Here is a 15,633-nt window from a genome sequence, read left to right as displayed (position 1 = left end):
GGAAGCACTGGGGAATAAGTATGAAACAGGACATGCCTCTACCACCTGGAGAACTGAGCAGGAGAAGTGTAATGAGCTGTGAGAATAACCTTGAAGAACAAGAGGAAGAGCCACAACCAAGACAGTGATCAGATAAGAGAAATCTGAGTCCAAAGCAGGAATGTAATTTGAGAAAAGGTCTCAAACTTGACCCTCCCTAGTTCTCTTGTAGGAAAAGGCAGGGAGGGGGAGGCACTTTCAGACTAGCAAGACTGATGTCAGCCCTTTGAGGTAGACCAGACTTGGAAGCCAAAGTTATGAATACTAAAACTACTTTTATTATAGGGTTATAGTAACCAAATCTTGCAAGTCTGAATCCGCCTCCCCTCTCCCTGCTATTATCTACAAGAGAACAATGGCAGGTCAAGCATGAGACATTTTCTCAAATTACATTTCCGCTTCAGACTCAGATTTCTTTTAGCTGACTGTTGTCTTGGTTGCAGCTCTTCCTCTTGCTCCTCAAGGTTATTCTCACAGCCTATTACAAGAAGGGATGACTTCCCACTGCAGGAAGCTGCCTTCGAAAATGGTGTCCCCTACCCCTTATGAGCTTTGGACCCAATTGTCGCTTAATTTAATCATACCCTTGTGGCTGATGCCAATGGTCAACAATGGAGGAGCCTTTCCTAAAGCACCAAGACTCCCAAGTTGGGTCACTGAGTTGATCGCACTATTGTTCTTCTTTAACATGTGATTTAACATGTATGACAGAAGTGGCATAAATCACTCAGATGTTTCCAGCACATTCAGGAGCATCCTGGCTAAAACTAGAGATAGTTGCATTGCAGAGAATTCTGGATGTTAGGAAAAAGAAAACAGAAAACACTATTTCAGGGTAAAGTTGCCCCTTGTTTGTCCAGCAACCTTCCTTTGTTGGGACATGCTGGGTCTGTGCAGTCCCCTGGATGACAAATCATTGTATTCTAGTTCTTTGCAATCAGAAACCTTCTATGCTGGACTGAGGATGCCCCCCTGGGCCATTCATTCATTTTTTCTGGAGAGGAATAAGACGGCTTCCTCTTCAAGTTGAAGCTCACTTGAGCAGCCCAATCTCCCCAAGCCGGTGTATATTCCTGAACCCTTTGGACCTATGTTTTTACAAGCTGGCTTGCTCCTTGGTTCTTACTTGCTTTGTAGCTCAACTGGATGCCCTGATACTCTTTTGCTCTGGCCTCCTACTCACAGCCAGGACTATCTCCACAAATGTCTAGAATTGGCATGCAAAATGTTTATGCTTGATAATCCAGTGTTGGGAGGAAGTGGTTTGATAGGGTGGGGGGATAATGAAACATGCTTGGCCATGCTGTAGCAGTGATAGAAAGCTGTCTTCCCTTTGTCAGTGTTTCACATATTTCCAGCTAGAACTTTTGCATTAAGGAATAGGCTCTGTGACAGATGCCTTAAGGCTCAGCTTAAGCCTCAGCAAAACCAGTGTGCTTCCAGTGCTGTAAGAAATCCTTACTCTTTCTTTGCTCTGAATTCTAGGACAACTTGGACCTCCAGGACCTAGAGGATATCCTGGTGAGACAGGGATTCCTGGGCCACCAGGGCCACCAGGGCCTCCAGCATCTCCACATCTCCCTTTAACATTTCAACAAGGAGTTCTTTACTCACTGCAGCCCAATGCTGAAAAAGAAAGTAGGTCTACGCATGGTTTGAAAAAGAAATTCATACCCAGTAAACTGTATATGTACATAAAGAGCTGGTGTGGTATAGTGGGCTAGGTGTGGGGAGACCCAGGTTTGAGTCCCTCCTCAGCCATGGAAGCTCCTTGGGGCCAGTTCCTCAGTCTCAGTTCCTCAGCCTCCCTCACAGGGTTGCTGTAGGGAGAAATAGGAGGAGGGAGTGCCTTGAGCTCCTGAAAAGCAGGGTATAAATGTAACACAGAAACAAATAAATATAATTTACTATTACGAAAAAAATATTGTCGAACCAGAGATGGCCACATAGGTAGTTACTGATGGGCATATATTGAAGTCCATGTTGTTATTGCCCATTCTGTGGCATTTCCCTGACCTCCTGCTTCATGCCATTGCTCTTGCTTCCCACAATCCTGTCTCTGCGTTTTTGCAAGCACAGTAAGAGTGAAGGGATGGAAGAGTATCCTTTCCTTCGTTTGAATTTTTTCTATTCCTGTGTGTGTGACTTGAACCTAGAGAAAGAGCAAGCAAGTGGCCATGTGTAGGGAGTAAGGAAGATGATCTTCATGGAGATACAGGTAGTCCTCAACCTTACAACCATTTGTTTAGCGACCATTTGAAGTTAAAACAGCGCTGAAAAAAGCGACTTACAACCGTTCCTTGCACTTATGACCATCACAGCATCCCTGCAGTCATGTGATCAAAATCCAGGTGCTTGGGAACCAGCTTGCACTTACGACCATTGCAGCGTCCTGGGGTAACGTGACCCCATTTGCAACCTTCACAGCTGGCTTCTGACAAGCAAACTCAGTGGGGGAAGCCAGATTCACCTAATGACTGTGGTGATTCGCATATTGACCATGGCAAAAGAGGTCATAAAATCAGGCATGAATCACTTAACAACTGCCTTGCTTAGCAACAGAAGTTCCAGTCCCAATTGTGGTCATAAGTCAAGGACTATCTGTATGCAAGATCTGTCACCAGGGTCAAGGTCATCTTCCTTACACTCTACATCAGTGTTTTTCAACCTTGGCAACTTTAAGATGTGTGGACTTCAATACCCAGAATTCCTTAGCTGGCTGGGGAATTCTGGGAGTTGAAGTCCACACATCTTAAAGTTGCCAGGGTTGAAAAACACTGTCCTACATCATGGTACCTTGAAGAACAATTTCCCAAGCATCCCCTCTCCAAAAAGAAATATCGCCCCAGTGCTTTCTGCAGTGAAAAAAAGTGTGGGATAGGAGAGCCAAAATGATCAAGAGATTGGATAGTGTGAGGATCATATGTTCAGATATCCCAATATTAATAAGCTTCACCACAAGCCTCTTAGGATATAGGAAAGTTATTTTATTGAGACACGGTCCATTGTCCTGTAAAGTCACAAGTGAGTCAGATTCCCTTGCCCCCCACATTAAGTCTGTTGGGTTTTCCCGCCTCCCTTTTGAAATTGAATGCTTGCAACGTTTTTTGGATTTACAGCTCCGTTCCCAGGCTCTGTTCTTCGAGATGGTGTTACTTTAGATAAGGGAGTTGCCACAACAATTTCCTCTGTGTCTTCTGGTGATGTCTCTGTTTCTAAGCAACAAATTACTCCTCCCCCCTCCCACTTATACAACCCATGGCAGTGGAGATATTCCAGAAGCTATTAACTATTGCTTCTGGGATGATCCTCTGACAGATAGAGGTGATCCCCATCAGAAAAGCAGTAAATGTTCAGGTCTATTTAGAAGGGCAAGGAAAGAAAACTATGGTGGAGGGGATAATGGCCATCCAGAAAATGTTGGACTAGAGTACTCTGTCCACTGACTGACGGAGATGTGGGTGTGCCTGAATATGTTAAAATGGAGACTTTTTAGGAGCTTCAACCTGGTTTTGCTTAACTGTTTGTAAATTGGATTTTGTTTTTATCTTCACTGCTCAGAGTTCCTTTGGCAGATGGGAGGCTATATACAGTACATTTGATTGACTGATTGATTGATTGATTAATTAATTAATTAATAAAACTGGGTTTCAGGGCTGTCTTGATGGCCACATATTCTCCACCCCTGTGACTGAGGGGTGGTAAAAGTATGACTGAGAGAGAGAAGGAGAAAAAGAGAGAGAGAGAGAGACCATGTAACATATTCATATCAATAGTCATTCAGGACAAATACAGAAAAATATTGTTGTACTTAAAAGATTTGCCTTAAAAGTTACTGAAGAGGACCCTTGGGTGGGAGGAGGACCTGCCATGATTCCCCCTTTTCCTTCTCATTTGCCCCTTCCGCCAACAGGAAGACCACTTTTATCCTCTACATCAGCACCCAGCTGGCCTCTGAGAGCTCCCTTTGAAGCATACCTTGTGAGGTATCTAGAATGTCTGCCTGAGCAGGGAGACATGACAGCCACCTCCCAAGATGTCTCTAGAAGGATCCTCTCAGAGCAACATGGCTTGGGCAGTTGTCTGGGATGGCAAATTATTCTAGAAAGCCATGAGCTTTGCCTTAGGTGCAATAAGGCACTTGCAGCAGGTTGGGAAGATAGAACTTGGGCCTAACTCACTGTCTGTCCCTGTCTGCCTCTTGAGAGTAGACAGTAAGGAAGATGACCTTGATGGAGATATGCAGGTGCTGTTGCCTAGGTAAAAGAGGCATAATTCACTGAACCATAAAAAGGAGGAGGAGGTCCAGCACAATCAGACCTGCAAGATTCTGTTACTACAGCCCATCTAAATAAAGGTAGTTTTAGCCTTTCTATGGAGTTGATTTCTTGGCCTGGTCAGCCTAGTGGGGCTGACACTGCCTTAGTTTGCCTAATGGTTGGGCCAGCCCTGAACATATCCATGAAAATTTGCATAAACAACTCTTAACAGGGGATTAGACAAATTTGTATCTATTCTATTGTTGTTCATGACCTTCCCGTCTTGGGTGGCCCTTCATGGTTTAGCTCATGGCATCATTGAGGTGCTCAAGCTCCAGCACCACGACAAGGTAACGATCCTTTGCTGAAGATCTATTCTATACACTTATTTATTTTTTCACTTATTTATTTAATTCATACCCTATTTAATTTATTTATTTAATTTCTACCCAATTTTATTTATTTATTTATTCAATTTATATCCTCCTTTATATATATTTTTTTAATTGGAGTCTTCAAAGCAGCAAACAGCAGATTACAAAAGTACTGAAAGACTAAGACCAGTGTTGAGATTATTAATTCATGGAGATACTGCATTACTCAAATGGAAGTTCCAGATTTGATAGAATCCTAGAGTAGGAAGGGGACACTCGGGCCATCAGATCAAACCCCTCCTTAGTGCAGGAATCCAAATTAAAACATTCCAGAGAGATGTTCAATGTCTCCTTGGTGGGGGGGAACCCCACAAATCTTTGAATACATGCCCACCATCTTTCTGGGTAATTGGTTCCAGTTTCAAACTGCCCTTACTGTTAGGAAGTTTTATCTTATATTCAACTGGAGTCTGCCTTCCTGCAAATTAAATCCATTATTCTGTGAACTGTGCTTTGGGACAGTTTAGAAAACCTCTTGATCTCCTATGTTACATCCTTTCAGGTATTTGAATTCCTTTATTTTATAGCCTTTGTGTCCTGCTGCTTGTGGGTTTCTCGCCAGATCTGCTTGGCCACTTCTGTTTCACGGCCTTTTGTTTGCAAAGTTGGTCTTTAGGTGTCTCGTTCATCAGCTTTCAGATTAGCTCTTCTCAGGGGGGTGAGACTAACTTTGTGAAGTGGTCCTATGCTTTACAGAACCTGTTTCAAAACCTTTAAGGTGCAGCTCCAGATATCCAACAGCAGAGGGAAGCAGAACCTAGCTAATGGAGGAAAGACAACTTTAAAAACCCTGATGACTATGATTATCTGTCATCAAGTTGGTGTTGCAACCACATAAATAAATTTTCTCCATGGTGATTTGTCCTTAACCTGGTCTTTTAGATCTTCCAACAGGGCATCCATTGCCATTATAACTGAGTCCATCCACTTTGCTGCTGGTCATCGTGTTCTCCTCTTTCCTTCCACCTTTCCCACCATTATGGACTTCTCAAGGGAACTAGATCTTTGCATAACGTATCTGAAGTATGATAATTAGAGCCTGTCATTTGTGCCTTGAATGAGAACTCTGGATTCATTTGTTTTCTTGGCTGTCCATGGTATTCTCAGGAGTCTTCTCCACCACCAACACTCAAAAGCATCAGTAGTCTTTCTATCTTCCTAGCCTGGAACCAACCTGTTTTTTAGAGACTTCCTGCATGAGACTGGTTTCCCAATTGTGCTATTTGCTTTTCCCAACCAGGAGCACTCCAAGTGTATCGGGACTAAGCTCCCATCATTCCGAGCCATTGCTGTGAGAAGTTCCTACTGTCAGGGAATTCCAGGCCATCCAATATGAGAAGACCAGTCTAGAGAAAAGCACTTTTAAACTATCTTGGGTTAAGAAAGTGGGCAGCTTTTTGATGCCAGCTGTAGCTGGGAGGGTATCAACCTCAGGTCGGTTCAGACCACATCACTTTACAGAATTTGACCAAAGTTCTCTGACTTAAATCATTGTTTCTTTGTGCTGCCAGAAGAATAAAGGCAAAATATTATTTTTAGTAGCTCAAATAGTTTAACTTGTTCTTTGGTTGGCTTCAGTACTTCGCAGTATGAATGGGCCTGTCCTATACAGATTTCTTCTTTTTATTTGCACTAGTTGACCTGTTCTACTCTACTTCATAATCCTCAATAAATAAAATGTTGAAATTGGCATCTCCCTATCAGTAATGGTGCATTCCTCTTTTATTACTTAGGAGTAGGAGGAATAGGTTGGTTCTGCAGCATCTGCAGTGCCACTAGATGGTGGTCAAGGACCATGATGGTGATGATGGTGATGACAATAATGATAACCACCCATTTTCTCCTGATATAGCCAAATCTTGAAAAGTCTCTGTTCAGACATGAGTTCTTCTAAGAGTCTGGCATTTTTAATTTTTAAATTTCAGGGAAGCATGATACTGTGTGCTGCTTGAAGAAGTTGTTGACTCCTGATTTAAGGATTTCTTAGTAGAGTTCAGTCAATGTGCCCAAACACTAGGGAGAATTGTGGGAGTTGTAGTTCCAATACATCTGAAGGGGCACCAAGTTGGGGAAAGTTGACCTTGGGAGCTGTTGTACCGCATATGGCCTGGCCATCTCCGTATACATCTCATGGGCTCAGACCTTTGTTTTACTTTGCACTTCAGGCCCTGTAAATTCCTCTCTTGGATTCATGATCTGTATCCCTGTTTCTCTTCACATACTCATTTAACTATTTTATTTCCTACAGCTGATCTTAGTTTTTCTCTCTCCAATGTTCTCTTCTCAACACTACTGAAGATTTCAGTCTGGAAAGGGGAGAGGAAGGAAGAACAATACTTTCTCTGAATGTTCATGGTTACTTTTAAAAAGGAGAAATAAATAAGGGAAAACACAAAGGCAATGTGACTGTCCCCATTTCAGTCATCCTTAGCTTCCTTACTGAAATATCAGTACATAAGCCAGGAGGTCCAAGACAACAGGGAGATATTTAGTAGAACAAGGGAGCACAGCAAGATTGGGTGTTCTTTCAGCATTTATTGGCTTCAGCACATGCAGACACAGACGGAGACACATTATTAAAAAAAAATAAAAATTGGCACACCCTCCAGCAGTAAGTTCCTTTTTGCTCATTTAAAAAAAAAGCTGGGCCTCTTTTACGCTTTGATAAAATGCTGCAGGAACTAGGGGAACCAGCAGTCTTAATGTGATAGTACAAAGTTGTAAGACGGTTCAGTGTTTTAGTAAAACATGGGGGTTGTTGAGTGTATTACTTGGATACTATATTAAAAGAAAACTTTGACGCCATCGCATAGGATTGCAGGAAAACCACTGTTTTGAAATCTTTTATTAGTAGACACCAGCAGATCCATAACAGGGGATGGAGAAAAGTTGCAGATGGGCCAAAGGGATGTTGCCTATTTGACCAATTTTGGAAATGAATGTTGGATGTTCTTTTTTTTTTAAAGACAAAATTCAGAAAGAGCAGAATGAAGATGGGGTGAACTTGCAGGACAATAAACGAATGGAAAAGTGGAAAAGATGCTTGCTAGTAATTACTCAAGTATTGTTTAGACTTGTTCTTTGTTTCACCAGAGGGTAGGGCTAGAACCAATTACAGGCAAATTACAGGGAACAGATTTTGGCTCAATGTTCGGAGAAATTCTTACTCTAATGGTAAGAGATGATCAACAATGCAAATAACTGTCTGGAGAAGCGCAGGGCTTCTTCTCCCTGGAGGCTAGACAGCAAACAATCAGGGATGCTGTGGCTGCATCCTGTACTGGACTGTAAAACCTGCACTGAATGGGAACTGAACTGATTGACTCTGCCCTTCTGTAAGTCTACAAAAGTAATTACCAGATGGCACAAAATAAAGTGCATTTCATAATCTGATGGGTGCAATGGTTTCTTGCCTCTTTTTCTTGCTAATACAGATGGAGAACCACAGTTAGCATCTACTGTCATTGACACCATCTTGGCTGGTTTACCAGGACCTCGTGGGGCACCAGGACCTATTGGCCTGCCAGGTAGGACAGATGATTGATGGAAACAGAGGAAAAAAAGCAACCACAGTGTTTAAGACACTCCAAGATAATCTCTTCTAGAAGATCATTGCTTGGTACATCTGATTTTTTTTTTACATCCATCCCTCTGTCTGTCTGTCTGTCTGCCTGTCTCTGAGTTGGAAAAATAAATGGGAAGGAAAACAAAGTGGCAGCTTCAAGGATCACCTTTCTTTCTAATAATGCTTCTGGGACCCAATCAGACTGCAGAAGTTTTCTTAGATAATAAAAATATGACAGCTACAACTTGGGGCTTTGTTTGTAAACCCACCCACTGTAATGATTGCCTATTCTAAAACACCATCACACTCATGAGCAGGAATTCAAAGATATCTGATTTATCAAAGAATAGTATGCAGGATCACAGAGAAAGCTGAGAATGATGAAAGCGTGCCAAATTCAAACTAAAAACCCTCAGTGCAAATGAAATCCCTCCCCCCGTAGAATCTTCTCAAGTTCACAATCCCAGGTGCTCCTAACGGTTTCTGATGGTCTGCAGGAAAAGGCCTTGTACAGGTAAAATAACCCAAACACATTCCATTGTACTGATTTCACATACAGAGCTTTGTACAAGGTCTCACAGCAGCTCCCTCCCAAACAGAAATGTGCATCAGTGCCATGGCATGTGAAATGTTACGATGTATAAACTACATTGAATCAGTGAACATAACATACTGCCCCCCCAAAATAAAGAATACATTAAGCAGTAGGCTTCAAAGGGTAAGCAAGGTGGAAATGGTTAACTAAATCAGGAGCGTTAACATGGTGGGCAGACACCCATTCAGGATGAGGAAAGTTTTTCCATCGGACCAGATACTGAAGGGTGCCCTGAAGCTTGTGAGAATCAACGATATCCTTGACTTCAAAGTGTTGTTGGCTGTCAATCATAATTGGAGCAGGAGGAGGAGGTTGAGGGTGCCAATGCGGTGAGTGGTGCACAGGCTTAAGCAAGCTGCAATGGAAAACAGGGTGCAAGCGTTTCAAATTGTGAGGCAGTTCCAATTTAACAGTAATTGGATTGACGAGATGAACAATAGGAAAAGGACCAATGAATTTGGGAGCAAGTTTTTTAGAGGGTTGTGGTGATTTGATAAATTTAGTAGATAGATACACCTGATCCCCAACTTTGAAGTCGTGTTGTAAAGAGCGATGTTTATCAGCTTGAGACTTATAATCAGCCTGGGCGTCAGCTAAAGCTTGTTGAATTACTGGCCAGGAATCAGACAGTTTAACAGCCCAGTCAGATGCAGAACATGTTTGGGAAGGGGGCTGTGGCAGTTCAGGGATGGGAACAGTCGTGACCAGAAACCACGCGAAAAGGGGTTTGTCCGGTACTTTGATGCACAGCATTGTTGTAAGCAACTTCAGCAAAAGGTAATAACTCCACCCAATCATCCTGATGGTAGTTAATGTATGCTCTAAGAAACTGTTCAAGAGTGGAGTTTAAAATCTCAGTAGAACCATCAGTCTGTGGATGGGACGATGTGGACAGTGCTTGTTTGGTGCCAATCAATTTTAGAAACGATTTCCAAAATTGGGAAGTAAACTGTGTGCCGTGGTCGGAGATTAAATGGGAGGGGTTACCGTGGAGGCAGTAGATGTGGTGGAGAAATAGGCACACCAATTGCAGGGCTGACGGGATGGATGCACATGGAATGAAATGAGCTTGTTTAGAGAAAAAACCTTTTACAACCCAAATGACCGTTTTCTTCTGACTGGGAGGTAGGTCCACAATGAAATCCATAGAAATCTCATCCCAGGGGTGGGATGGGCTGGCCACTGGCTGTAGAAGCCCCTGTGGTTTCCCCCCTTTTCGTTTCGACATGGCACAAACAGGACAGGAAGCAACATAGTCTTTTACATCATGTCTTAAGGTTGGCCACCAAAATTGACGGCAAACCAAATGCAAGGTTTTGACAAAACCAAAGTGTCCAGCAAGTTTATCATCATGGGAACACTGCACAAACATTAGCTCTTAAAGTTTCAGGCACATAAAGGCAGTGTTCCACCCACGCCAGACCATTTTCAAAAGAAACATTGTCTCTATTAGCTAGCAACCAAGTGTCAGATTTCAGTGCCTGGAGAAAGTCCTTCTGTAACTGACAAGGAACCTGCACTTTCCGCTTCCCAGACTGAGCTGGGGGCGGGGTTGCCTGCACACGGGTCTGGCTCTGAGTGACAGCAACCAAGCCCAGTTGTGGTTCAGTGAGAACAGTCCCAACCACATCTGCCACCTGGTCAAGGTCCTGAGGTAAACGTGACAAGGCATCGGCTAGAAAGTTTTTCTTTCCCGGAATAAATTTTAACTGGAAGTTAAAGCGACTGAAAAACTGAGCTCAGCGAATCTGTTTAGGGCTAAGACGTCATGGGGTGCAGAGGGCTTCCAAATTCCTGTGATCGGTCCAAACCTCGAAAGGGCATTTAGCGCTTTCAAGGAGATGGCGCCAAGTTTCTAAAGCTGCTTTTACAGCAAACGCCTCCTTTTCCCAAACATGCCAATGGCATTCTGTTTCAGAAAATTTCCTGGATAGATAAGCGCAGGGTTTTAAGCGATTTTCTGAATCCCTTTGTAACAAAATAGCCCCAATAGAGGAGTCAGAAGCATCAACTTGGACCACAAAGGGGCGCTCAGGATCAGGGTGCTGTAGAATAGGCTCAGCAGTGAAAAGGGTTTTTAATTTCTCAAATGCTGCCTGGCATTCAGGCGTCCAATTCAGCACTGCCCCAGGGTTTTTCACTTTGCGTGTCTCCCCCAAGCCCTTGGTACGGAGTAAATCAGTGAGGGGCAGAGCAATCTCTGCGAATCCCTGGATAAATTGCCGACAGAAATTACTGAAACCTAGAAAACTTTGTAATTGCCTCCGGGTGCAGGGACGTTCCCAACTTAGAATCACCTGAATTTTTGCAGGGTCGATTTCTATTCCCTAGGCAGACACTCGATAGCCCAGATAGTCAAGTTGGGTTTTGTGAAACTCACATTTGGAAAGTTTGGCATAGAGTCTGGCATCTCTATGTTTGCATAACACCTGTCTGAGGAGGTGTTTGTGGTCCTCCTCGGTTTCATTGTAAATAAGAACATCATCTAAATAGACCAGAATCCCTTTAAACAAATAATCATGTAATACCTCATTAATCAATTGCATGAAGACCCCAGGCGCCCCTGCCAACCCAAAAGGAAGGACTTTGTATTGAAACAATCCTAGTGGGCAATTAAAAGCAGTTTTCCACTCATCCCCAGCTTTTATGCGAATGCAGAAGTAGGCTTTGCGAAGATCGAGCTTGGAGAAAATCTTGCCCTTTGACAAATGGGCTAACATGTCCTTCATGAGGGGTAGAGGGTACTTGTTGACAATAGAGATGGAATTTAACCCACAATAGTCCGTACAGAGTTGAAGTGTGCCATCCTTCTTTTCCCGGAATAACACAGGGGCCCCAACTGGGGAATTAGCAGGTTCAATAAACCCCCTTGACAGATTTTTGTCAATGAAGTCCCGTAATGCCTCGAGTTCCTTCTGAGTCATCGGGTAAATTTTTGGCTTGGGCAATTGAGCATTGGAGACCAACTCTATTGCACAGTCAGTTTTCCGGTGGGGGGGTAACTGATCTGCCTCCATCTCCCCAAATACGTCAGCAAATTCTTGGTATTGAGCAGGCAAGCCTTCTAAATGTGGCAAGTCAGGGCGTGGCGTGGCGAGCGCTGCCCTTCCAACCCCCGCACGTGTAACTATCTCCGCTGTAGGGGCTTGATAAAATCCATCTGTAAAAGTCACAGTTCTATGCTCCCAATTTATATAGGGGCTTCGATAGGCCAACCATGGGATCCCCAGGATTGCCAAGGGATTGCCAACAGGTGCTACAACGAATTTCAAAGTCTCATGGTGGCTGCCCATTTGCATTGCCACAGTTCCAGTGAAATGGGTTGCCGCCCCCCCCCCCCCCCGCCGTTGAACCATCCAAGTGTGTGAAGATCAAAGGCTGCTGGAGGGGGAAACTAGGCAGGTCCAAAGCAGCAATCAGATCAGGGTGAATTAAACACCTGGAACACCCAGAGTCAACTAAAGCCCATACCTCTGTAGTCTTTGTGCGGGAACCCAATTTCACTTTTACTGCTAAAGTGGGACAGCACTCCCCATAGCATCTTCGCGCCCATCCTCTTCCACCTGCCCGCTGGCGCTCTTCATGGCAGGTGGCTGGCGTTTCCTGCCGGCTCCTTAGAGTCGTCTTCAGCCTCTCCCGAGAAGTAGATTACTTCCTCAGCATCGGCTGTTCCTTTGGCTGCTGTCATTCGCCGCAAGGGGGGGGGGCAATTTGGCCGGTGGTTTCCCCGCTCAATCTCCAGCCTTGGCTTTTGGGCAATCAGCTGCTCGATGGCCCTCCTTTCCGCATCGGAGACACTGACCCCTCGCGTAGCGCCGATCTCTCTCCTCATCCCAGGCTCTATAGCTTGGCCGGGCAGCAGTCGCAGCACTTCGGGGTCCCCTCATGGTGGCGGGTGGTTTTTCAGATTTTCTAGTTTGCATGAAGGTATGCTGAGCATGCTCAGCCTTGCCCGCCAGACAAATCCAGTTGTACAATGACTCGGGGTCGACTCTACACAAGGCCCAACGCAGGACGTCCCAGTTGAGTCCCTCTTTAAAACACTCTATTAGAGTGGACTCAGACCAGTCAGTGATTTTCCCAGCCAGAGCTTTAAACTCTAGGGCGTAATCAGCTACTGACATTTGGCCCTGGGTGAGATCCTTCAGCGCCTTCTTAGCTCTTGCCTTGGCCAGAGGATCTTCAAAATGCAGCTTTAACGCCCACATGAAATCATCGAAATAATCAAATGCAGTGGAGTCAGCATGACTTAATTGAACATACCAGTCAGCCACTCGACCCTTCAATTTGGTGGCAATGGCAGTTATTTTAGCCTCTTCAGAAGGGAAGCATGCCCCAAACTGCCTCATATAACTTTTAGCAGTTAAAAAGAAAGATAACTTGGTTGGATCTCCATCAAACTTGACAGAAAAGTCTCTCACTCCGCCTCCGGTTGGAGTGGAACCAGCAGTCACTGGAGTGATTGGGCCCCAGGTTACAGTAGCTTTCCCTTTTCGGGGTGGGGATACTGATGGCTGGGCTCTGCGGGGTGGAGATTCATCCCGGAGCCGTCTCCGGCCCCACTCCGCCGGCGGTCTGGATGGGAGGATGGGGGATGGTTGCAGGAAGCTGGGATCTCCTCCGCGCCTCCCCTGCCCCTCCAGTGACAAAGACAGGTTTCTCAACATGTACTCCATTGATTCTATTTTGGCTTCCACCACTCTTAGTCTTTCAGGGGTTCGAGAGTCCCCTCTCCTTTGCGTGCCCGGTTTCCTCTCAGTTGACACCGTAGTAGATTCTTTGTCTGGGGTTAGCAGGAACCAATACTTCCAGGACGTCCCTGACGTCCCTGGTTGAGGCTCCCCAACTTCATCCAAAGTGATCAACTCTCCGAGCAATTCGCTGGGTGCCGGTTGCTTTGGCTCTTCCCCATTGTCAGATTCCTCTGCATCAGAATTGGAACTCGATTCCTCCCTTGACAGGTCTTGGGATTCTGAAGGTTCTGGGGTGAGATCCAGTTCTCCGCTCTTGACCGCCGACTCGGGCATCAAGCTAGCCATCTCCTCGAGTCCCCCAGTCGTGGATTTTGACTCAGCCATCATTAACTATTTTCCCTCACAAGAGACTGATCTTGGTAGGAGCTAATGGTACAACTTTGGGATTCTCAGCTTTATGTAATGGTCGCCTATTCTAAAACACCATCAGACTCATGAGCAGGAATTCAAAGATATCTGATTTATTAAAGAATAGTATGTAGGATCACAGAGAAAGCTGAGAATGATGAAAGCGTGCCAAATTCAAACTAAAAACCCTCAGTGCAAATGAAATCCCTCCCCCCGTAGAATCTTCTCAAGTTCACAATCCCAGGTGCTCCTAACGGTTTCTGATGGTCTGCAGGAAAAGGCCTTGTACAGGTAAAATAACCCAAACACATTCCACTGTACTGATTTCACATACAGAGCTTGGTACAAGGTCTCACAGCAGCTCCCTCCCAAACAGAAATGCATGTCAGTGCCATGACATGTGAAATGTTACGATGTATAAACTACATTGAATCAGTGAACATGACACCCACCCACCCTAGACAAAGTTAAGCAGAGAGAATAAAGAGCCATCCTACTAGAGAGGTGGGGGCTAGAGGGAATCTCAAGTCTCATTCTGGCAAATTGGTGAACTGTAACTAGTTTTCTGTCCCGTGGCAACTGTGAAGGCTCCTCTGTCCCAGAAGCCATGTGAGTTCCACATGTGTTCTCAAAAATCCAGATGTACCCCACCAATCTGGGGCCACTGTTAGAGATGGAGCAGTCCCATTTGTATAGAGCTGTGTTTCTTAACCTCAGCAACTTTATGATGTGTGGACTTCAACTCCCAGAATTCCCTGGCCATCCATGCTGGGGAATTCTTGGAGTCGAAGTCCACACATCTTTAAGTCGCTGAGGTTGAGAAACACTGGTTTAGAGAATCGAAGTGAATAGAAACTTCGGCTAAGAGCCACTCATAGAATAAGTGGTGCTGTGATCACCACTGTGGAGAGCCACAGAGATGATCTTGGAGAAACTATACAGCAACAGTTAAAAATAAAGCATGTTTTAAGCCCAGGAAATGAAGAAAGCATTAGAAAGAAACTCAGACTGACTCAGCCTTAACTCCCTGAGGTATAAGAGGAAGGAAAGGGAAAACACAGCCTTTTAAGATTCTGTTTCTGTCACCTATAACAATAAAATAGAGTTCCAGTCAAACTTGTGCAATTGGTTTCCTGACGTGGTCTAACTCAAAGGGTTGACAACTGTCACCATCACCATAAATAGCAAAGCTGAGGCTATGAAGCATTTTTGAAAACCATTTCACAGTTGTTTATCTGTCCACTTTCCACAGTCTATGGCAGTAGTTTTCAAACATTTTGGTCTCAGGATCCCTTTACATTCTTAACCATGATTGAGGACCCCAAAGAGCTTTGGTTTATGTGGCTTATATCCATCAATATTTACTGCATAAGAAATTAAATCATTTTGAGGTAGAGGCCTATGAAAACTTAAAATCAGCTTTACATAAGGAGCAGATAATACGATATTCACATTCACCAGTATGAACTCAGACACTTACCTTGGTGCCAGGCAGGTTTCCTGTCCCACCTGATTTTTTAAAAAGGTTTTTGTAAAATAAACAGAATAAAATAGGAAGCTAGCACGCAGCAAAGTCAAGCGCTGGCCTCTCCACACGACCGTCCCTTGCTATAATGCCTTTGCCCCACAGGGATGAAAG

Source organism: Candoia aspera, chromosome 1 (assembly GCF_035149785.1).
Source record: "Candoia aspera isolate rCanAsp1 chromosome 1, rCanAsp1.hap2, whole genome shotgun sequence".
Classification (NCBI taxonomy): Eukaryota; Metazoa; Chordata; class Lepidosauria; order Squamata; family Boidae; genus Candoia; species Candoia aspera.
This window is presented reverse-complemented; position numbering follows the sequence as displayed.